This window comes from Adiantum capillus-veneris, chromosome 20, assembly GCF_014529385.1.
Source record: "Adiantum capillus-veneris isolate H3 chromosome 20, ASM1452938v2, whole genome shotgun sequence".
In the NCBI taxonomy this organism is placed as follows: Eukaryota; Viridiplantae; Streptophyta; class Polypodiopsida; order Polypodiales; family Pteridaceae; genus Adiantum; species Adiantum capillus-veneris.
This window is the reverse complement of record NC_140950.1, coordinates 109,786,030-109,795,943: the sequence shown is the minus strand read 5'-3', so window position 1 is coordinate 109,795,943 and position 9,914 is coordinate 109,786,030.

Genomic DNA, 9,914 nt, shown 5'->3' with positions numbered 1-9,914 from the left:
TTAGGAACACGTGACATTTGGAACAATGTTACATAAGGTATGGGTGATTGTTATACATTGAGGACAATTTTTCACAAAAGAATGAACATCATTCCTCATAGTTGGCCAAAATACTCTAAGTCTTCAGATTTGTCGCATAGTTTGATCTTCCGCAAAGTGAAATCCTACTATGGTAATATGTGCTTGACTTAGGTATTGGGTTTTCTCCTCAGGATTGATGCATAAGAGCAATATTCCATCCCGATTTCTTTTGTATAGTCTTCCAGCTAGTAATTGATACATAGTTGATTACTCAATTAATCTTGTACTAGGAAGTGGTATTTGCAAATCCACTTGAGCTATGGTCATCAATGATACCATATTTTTTGACCATCAAGGTATCATTTCCAACAAGAACAGATATGTATCTGGTAGGTCATCGTCTACTCCTTTAGGTGGTTCTCCTGAAACAATCCTTGACAAATGATCTGCTCTTTGATGTGTAGTGCCCTTTTTTACAACTACCGTGAAATCAAATTCCAGAGGAATGATAAACCATCTCACTATTCTTCATGTGCTACATGGCTTGTTGACCAAGTACAATAAGGCTTGGTGGTCCACAAAGAACACAAATTTGCTGGCTAATAGGTAAGGTCTATACTTTTTTAATAGCATAGATCATTCCTAGTCCTTCCCTCTCGGTGGTGGTATAATTCTTTTCTGCCATATTCAATTGTCGGCTAACATAAGAAACAGAAAAAACAATTTTTTCGTCTCCTGGTTGAGCTCGTATACAATCGATTGCAAAATTGGAAGCATCTACATGTATGTGGAATATCTTATTTAATCTGGTGCTTTCAATATTGCAGCTGAAGTGAGAGCTTGCTGAAGCTTCATGAAGGATTTTTCACACACTTTAGTCCATTCAAAGTGTGTAATCAAGCTATACATGGGTTTTGCAATTATAGCGTACATATAAATGAACCGTTTGTAATATCCACAATGCCCCATGAAGGCTTGAACCCCCTATTGGGATTCAGGCCAATTGGCCGGACATCCCACTTACTACTAACCCATCTACTAACTTAACCATGTATACACTTATTCTTTATTATGACAGAATAAGGAGCTGCAATAGGATAACGTTGTTGTGCGCTCCACCCAAAGCAGCTCTCTCTCTCTCTCTCTCTCTCTCTCTCTCTCTCTCTCTCTCTCTCTCTCTCTCTCTCTCTCTCTCTCTCTCTCTCTCTCTCTCTCTCTCTCTGCTCTCGCACTTACACTCGCACACGCTTCTCACAGCACCTTCAACTGGTATTAGAGTAGGGTTTGTGCTTGCCGTCTTCACGTCCACGTGTGCATGCACTTTCAAAAGTGTAAACAGGTTTCTGATTTCGGCATCGGAAAATTCAGCGTTCTGAGAGCGTTTCCAACAGGTGTCCTAGGTGTTTTACCTCCCTTTCGAAGTTCTTCGTGCAGTCAAAAGCTTCATTAGAGGTACGCTTCAAGAGTTGTATTTTTTCAACTCCACTTTTGCTACAGGTACAGGTACAAGACACAGGTGGAGGTTGTTCAGATACTATTTTGGGGTGGTATATGGTCGCTTTATGGCTATTATGTGCTATTGAGATGGTGTTTATGGGCCGATAGGATATCCAGGTTTCTTACAGGTTGCAGTGTTTAGCATCAGCATAGATTTTAGTGGGAGTATTTGATGCGGATATACATTGTTTTGGCACTTTTGACAGTGCTTGAGCTCTTTTGAGAGTGGTTTTACTCCCCGCATGGATTTGTTTACTGCTTGCACATTTTGTTTCACGCCTGTTTGAGCGCGTATACTGCACCTTGCAGTATTGTTGATAGTGGATGTACATTGAGTTGTAGAAACTGCCATATGTACCTTTTGTGGAGCCGATTTAGCTTGTTTTTGGAAGTCCCGACCGTTTCTGAGACTCGTTTGGAGGCCCTTTCTGGGACTGGGCTAGTTTCTTGTCTTCATAACCTTTTGTGAGGGTCGATAGCATGAGGTTTTCTTGAGCTGGGGGATTCTCGAATGTTGAGATCCTTTCGGTGATATAGGTTGCTGGAGTACCCCTTTTTTGTGGCCTCGCCATAGTACATGTATAGAAAGGGCTAGGTGCATTTGACGCCGTGTTGGCAGTCTTGGTCAGCTTTTGATTTTTTATGCACAGTTAGTGGTTGATGCATCCGTCTTATGCTCTAAGAGCATTACTTTTGATGCGTTACTGATCTCTTGTGACAGTTTTGGATTGAGATTCTGTCAGTTTTTCTAGGGAAACTCTGGAAATTTTTTTCCAGAATTACCAGTGTTTATAGCCATATTATCTTTAGCTTGTAGCCATGTCATCTAGTGGTGAAAAGAATATTTACAATATCCGGAAATTTGATGGGACAAATTCTGCTATCTGAAAAGAGCATATTCAAGATGTTCTTATACAAAAAGGCCAGTTGGATCCTATCATGGAGCGCCTAGAGGGCGAGTATACAGATATTGAGTGGAGAAACTTGATGCTAAGGCCAAATCTACCCTCCGTTTGCATTTGGCCGAATCTGTGTACTTTACAATAGTTGGAGAAAGGACTGCTAGAGATGTATGGGATAAGTTGTGTTCCAGTTATGAGAACAAAAGTACCACTAATAAGGTTTTCTTGATGGAGAAGTTGTTTGACCTTTGTATGAAGGAAGAGGGCACTATTTCTACTCACATTAATGAGTTCAATATCATTTTCACTCAGTTGACCACTCAGGGTTTGGTCTTCAATGAGGAAATCAAATGTATCTTCTTGCTATGCAGTTTACCCTCGTCTTGGGATACGTTCTATACTATGATTAGCAACTCAGCACCTGGTGTACCGGTCTAGTGTACAATGACGTCCTTGGGAGTCTGTTTACCGAGGAGCTTCATAGGAAATCTCTCGAAGCCAAGAAGGATGGTGATGCGTATGTTGCTAGTGATAGACAGAGGGGTCGCACTCAAAGTCGTGACAAAAGCAAGGAACGTGGGGGCTCACGCAATAAGTCTCGGGGTTCTATGCGTAATGTTGAGTGCTATCACTGCCATAAAAAAGGGCATGTGAAGAAGGATTGCAAGAAATGGCAGCAAAGCAAGAAGGATAAACAATCCGGCAAAACTTCTAAGTCTGATGATTCAAACAAGGGCAAAGCAAAGTTAGAGGAGATCAATGTGCTAGAGTCCTCAAATGCTCCTATTGTAGAGACTCTTCCAGCGGTTGTTATGCCACTTACCTCTGACGTATTGGTCTCAGAGTAGATCTACCTGTCGAGGCTCTTGTTACAGAATATGCGCAGCATGCATAGAATTGGATAGTAGATTCTAGTGCGAGTTTCCATGTGACACCATATAGAGAGTGGTTCTCTACTTATTCTCACTCTTATGGCAAAGTGAGACTTGGTGATGCTCATGAACACATTGAGGGTGTCAAAAATGTCAAATTGCATCTAAGGAATGGCACGCACTTTATTTTATGTAATGTCAAACATGTGCCCAAGTTGACTAAAAGCTTGATTTCTGTTGGTCAGCTTGATGATTTGGGCTACAACACCACATTTGGCAATGGTTCATGGATAATACGCAAAGGTAATCTTGTTGTACTCAGAGGTCAGAAGCATGGTACCTTGTATTCCATGCATGTGTCAGATGTTTGTCATGATTACATATTAGCCAAAAAGGAATGAGAACTCTGACTCGTTTTGGCTACTTACTTGTCTTGTCTTATATTGACTTTCCTGTTTGTGAGCACTGTATCTATGGAAAATAGACTAGGTCCGTGCACTTACCATTGGGTCAAAAGCAAGCTGAACCTCTAGATTTAGTACATAGTGATGTTTGTGGTCCTTTGTCAACCAAATCTCTAGGGGGGGCAGCTATTTTGTGACATTCATAGATGACCCTACTCTAAAGGTGTGGGCATATCCTTTGAAACATAAGGATCAAGTTCTTCCTGTGTTCCAAAATTTTTTAGCACTCGTTGAGAATCAGTCTGGCAAGAAACTCAAGAGGTTGCGGACTAGCAATAGTGGAGAGTATGTCTCCAAGGAGTTTGACAATTTATGTGCTAAAAGGGGGATTAAAAGGCAGTTTATTGCACCATACACACCAGCTCAAAATGGAGCTGCTGAGCGCATGAATCATACGATTCAAGAAAGAGTCACAGCCATGCTTTCTAGGGCAAATCTCACACAAGGCTTTTGGGCAGAAGCTGTCTTGACCGTAGTGCACATTATAAATCGTTCGCCTAGTACGCCATTGAATTATGAGACTCCTGAAGAGTTATGGTCTAAACATAAGCCCCACTATGACCATCTATGTGTTTTTGGTTGTGAAGCTTATGCTCACGTGCCTAAACAACTTCGCCAAAAGTTAGAGCCAAAGTCACACAAATGTATTTTCATTAGATATGGTGCAGATGGAGAGATGGGATATCGTCTCTGGCACCCGAAATCTCGTCGAGTCATCCGTAGTTCAGATGTGATCTTCAATGAGTTGAAGATGCATAAACAACCTATCAAGGAAATAGAGATTCCGAGAGTCACTTTTGAGGATGTTGCCTCAGAGATAGTGAAATCAACTCAACGGGCTAGTGATGTACCTTCCACTAGCAATGCTCCAAAGGGAGCAGATAGCAATGGTCAAGGAGTGAGACGGTCTACTTGAGTCTCTCGTCCACCTACGCGTTTCGAGCCAAGTCTTGATTACATCATGTTGACCGCTTGCGGTGAGCCAAGCTGCTACCAAGAAGCCATGATGGCGGATGATGTGGTGAAGTGGGAGCAGGCTATGCAATTTGAGTATAACTCGATTCTGGCTAATGACACTTGGGACTTGGTAAAATTTCCAAATGATGCAAAAGATTTACCTTGCAAATGGGTTTACAAGAAGAAATTTACCTCAAGTGATCCAACTCCAAAGTACGAGGCTAGACGTGTAGCCAAAGGGTTCAAACAGCAAAAGGGAGTCGATTTTGATGAAATCTTCTCGCCTATGGTCAAGATGACAACACTTAGAACCGTACTTGGTCTTGTAGCGATTGAGGACATGGAACTTGTCCAAATGGATGTAAAGACAGCATTTCTTCACGGGGATCCTGATGAGGATGTTTACATGCAGCAGCCTGAAGGGTTTGTTCAGGAGAATGCATCTCGTGAGGAGCTAGTATGTAAGCTCAAAAATGCACTTTATGGCTTAAATCAGGATTCAAGGCAGTGGTATCATAAATTTGATGCATGTATAAGGTCTCAAGAATATAAAAGGAGCGAAGAGGATCACTGCTTGTACACAAGAAAGCTAGATGATGGCTCGATGATCATTCTAGTTTTGTATGTTGGTGACATTCTTATAGCTGGGAAATCCATTACGAAAATTGCCAACTTGAAGAAAACACTTAACAATAATTTTGCAATGAAAGATTTGGGGGATTCTACACACTTTCTTGGCATGCGAATCAAAAGAGATAGCAAACGTCGTATTCTTGAGTTATCTCAGGAAACATACATTGAGAAAGTTTTGTAGCGTTTCAATATGCAGGGGGAGAAAGCATTGAGTACCCCAATGCAGTCATTCTTGAAACTGAGCAAGGAAGATGCACCCAAATCTGATGCTGAGCGAGCTGAGATAGCTAAGGTACCATATTCTTCGGCAGTGGACAGTCTCATGTATGCTATGGTGGCCACAAGACTAGACATTGATTTTGCAGTGGGAGTAGTGAGCCGATATATGGCAAATCCTGGCAGCAAGCATTGGGAAGCAGTGAAGCACATTCTTAGGTACCTCAAAGGTACTGTCGGCGGCAGGTGTTTACGCTTCAGGAATAGTGATGCATCCATTGTGGGTTATGCGGATGCAGACTATGCGGGTTGTGTTGACAATAGGAAATCGACATCTGGATATGTCTTCATATTTGCTGGAGCAGCAGTATCTTAGAGGTCATGTCTTCAAGATTTTACGTCATCTTCCACTACGGAAGCGACGTTGCATTATCGGATGCAAGTAAAGAGGTTGTATGGTTATCTCGCTTGGTCAAAATCTTGGCATTGATGAGACTCCAGTGATATATTGTGATAGTAAAAATGCTCTTGCATTGGCAAGGAACCCCGCGTTTCACTCCAAATCGAAACACATTGAAGTCAAGTATCATCTCGTGAGAGATTTCTTGGCCAAAGAGCTCATTGATTTGGGCAAGGTACACACTGAAGACAACCTAGCAGATGCTTTGACAAAAGGCTTAGCTTTGGAACGGGTTACACATTGCAGTGAGTTGATGGGTATAGGTTGAAGCCACTAGATTGCTTCATGGTTGTACATACCAGGTCACTTGGGCTGCGTTGGCCTTCAAGTGGGAGTTTGTTGGGATTCAGCCCAACTGGCCGGACATCCCACTTACTACTAGCCCATCTACTAACTTAACCATGTATACACTTGTTCTTTAATATAATAGAATATGGAGCTGCAAAACAGGATTACGTTGTTGTGTGCTCCACCCAAAGTAGGTCTCTCTCTCTCTCTGCTCTCGCACTTGCACTCGCACACCCTTCCCGTGGCACCTTCACCCCCTTGACTGTTGTCGGTCTAGGCAAATCAGCAATAATATGAATTTTGTCCATATCAATAGCTATGCCATTTTTAGACACTATATGTCCAAGAATTTTTCCTTGTCTACCCATGAATGTGCACTTCTCAAGATTTAAACAAATCCTATAAAGTCTACATTTTTCGAATACCTTTTTGAGGTGTTCAAAATGATCAGCTCGGATTGATGAATGTACGCATAGATCATCCATATATACTTCCAAGAAATTCCTTTAAAAGCATGGCTCATCAATCTTTGAAAGGTGGTAGGAGCATTAGTTAACCCAAAAGGCATAACCCGATAGGCAAAAATACCCCACTCCGTTGCAAAAGCAGTTTTATGATGATCTTTTGGGTTAACCAAAAGTTGATTATATCCCGAAAAACCATCTAAAAAGTTGTAAGCTTCTTTACCTGCAGCTCGTTCTAAAACATGCTCAGTGATTGGAAGAGGAAAGTTGTCTCTAATGGTAGCTGCATTCACTTTCTTGAGGTTGACACACACTCGTAATTTTCCATTTTTCTTGGGCACTAGCACAATTGGAGATTGTGTGTTCAATTTTATAAATGAATTCGGCCTTCTTTAGCTTTTCAATCTCTTCTTTGATCTTCCTGGCAAATGTTTCATTGTATGTGTATGGCCTTTGTCTACTTGGTTTTGTATCATCTCTCATGGGTATGGTAAGTTGAAAGATTTTTGGATCAACACCCTTGAGATCCTTGTAAGACCAAGCAAAGATATCTCGATATTCTTTCAATAAGCTTAATAAAAGCTCTTCTTCTTCTTTCGTAAGGTCATTTGCAATGTAGGTTGGTCTAGTCTCTTCTCCTGGTTCGGCCAAATCTATCCTTTTTGCATTTTCAAGCCCTTCATAGGACTCGCACTGTCTTCGTAGTTCTCTAGCAGGTTGTTCGACTATGATTTTTTGATTTTGGAGAGTATATTTCTTGTAATGGGATGGAATACTCATTACATCTTTACCATCCTCTTTAGTGGTTTCCGTTTCAATTGTATATATCTCCTTTAGAGATTTTTTCAACTCTTGATACTTCTTTTTTTGTTCGACTCTTGTCATGGTTGAATCCTTGTCCTGTTTTTTTGGTTTCTCTTGAGATTTTTTTCTCGTTTTTGTCGATATTTTTGACATTTTTGGATTTTCATTTGAAGGATATCTGCAAGTAATTTTGTCCTTGACACAATCATGTGCATCTATCTACATCAGGAACTGCGTTCTACTGGAGACTGATGGCATAAGTCTAGCTTTCAATTTTCTAGTGTCCCTCTTTCGTCTATACCATTTTTGTCTTCTCGGTTTTTGGTTAGGAAAGTCAAAAAACTTTTCCTCCCCTCCTTTGATGAGTAGCTTAGCTCTCACATGCTCTTTTTCCGACCCCGATTCATCTGTGGTAGTTGAATGTTCTTCTAACTCATTTGTTGCATCATAGTAGAGGTCTGAAAAGACTTGTTGAGCTTTCATCAAGTCCTTGGGTTCGTGAATTTTGTCTTCAATGTGGAGGGTTAAGATCATTTGGATGGCAATTATGTCGTAGCCGTCCTCATTGCAAAATTGAGTAAGCATAGACGTTTGGGAGAAAATGATTCGGGGAGTCCGAGTATAGATACCCAAGGTAGGCTAAAATCACCTCATTTCCACTTGTTGCCTTTGGAGAGAGAGCTTTTTGGTCTTCTTCACGTGCACTTTCTGATGTCTACAGTTGTCTGTTTTCAGCGCCATCTCACACAAGACATGAGGGGTAGTTCTAAACTTATCAATGATCCATTTTGTACGACTGATATTGCTAGTCTAAACCCCTTTAAAAAACCCTAGAATCCGAGTAGTGCACGAAGACCTATGACCAAAAATCGACCATAGTGGCCTGTCAGCTCAACCAAATCAGGTGAGACTTGAACTATAGCATGCCCCAACATAATAGAACACTTCTATATCAACAGTTGACCATCCGGCAAGGGTCGAGGGAGAAAAACTACGTTTTTGGCAAATGCCAAAATTGGATTTTGACTCCACAGACAACTTGCATATGAAGTCTATACACAATGTATATGATTGGTTTCAAAAAATCAATCAAGCCAAGCCATCGAAAAGCAGAAAATGGCTCGAAGGCTACAAAGCGTCAAATTTGACATACGATGTCAAACTGACTCCAAATGGGCCAAAATTGGATGAGCTGCTTTAGGACTATGTAGCGGACAAGTCCATAGCCTCAAAAGTGACTAACCAACTCCACAAGCCATGTAGTCACAAAAATCGTTGCTGTCAGATCGACAAAGCACGAAGTGATGCCGACAAGACCAAATTTTACCAAATTCAATTTAGGACTTGTTTTAGGTGTATATAATATGTTTAGGTCAAAATTTTCAAGTTTTACAAGAAAAAGTTGACTCTTGTAAATAATTGCGATTATTTACTTTCATAATATTTTGGCTTGAAATTGGTATCATCACCTCACCTATCACTTGTACACACCTATTACATCCAAATTTCAAGTATGAGCCAAAACGATCAATTATAACTTGGAAAATTGCCAAAAAAAACGCAAAGAAGTCCTTGCAAACCAATTTATGAGTTATGAGTCACATTTTTTAATCCAAATCACCTCATATTACATACACAGGGTCTACACCATGCTTAGAACCAAGTTGTACCAAAAAATGTTCATTTTGATGAAAAAGTTAATAATCGTGATTATTTACTTTTTGGTCAAGATGGGAGAAATTTGCAATTTTGCCATCATAGGACCAAAGTACATGATGTCATAAGCCCATTAACCAAGTTTGAAATTTGGAGTTCAAAATCTCGAAATTTCTTCACATCTACTGTTTTAGAGACTTAAAGCCTAAATCTGTCACCATTTTCATCATGTGCACTCAAATGAGTTCATATTTCACTCAGAGTATCTATTTGGTATATACTTCAAGCTTATAATGTCAAATTTGCAAAAAAGTTGACAAAATTACTCAGCTGTAAATAATCGCGATTATTTACTTTTGCTGCAATTTTTTGTTTTGACTTTCAGAATTTGACATTTACATGTTTTTATGCATCTATGCATGTTCAAAAATTGAATTGAAGCAAATTGGACTCAAATTGTCAGTACTTCAAACTGAAGGACAATTCAAAGCAGAATCTGTCAAATTTGCTAACTTTGACAATGTATTCACTTAACAGGAGCCATGCAAGCTGCAGAGAAGGCCAAGAAGAGGGTCTCTCAAAAGGAGAAGCTGCAAGAGCTACCACCATACCAACTGGACCCCAGTTCAGTAAAAACGGACAAAGCAATTTACCTTTCAAAAGAGCAGCTTAAGGAAAAT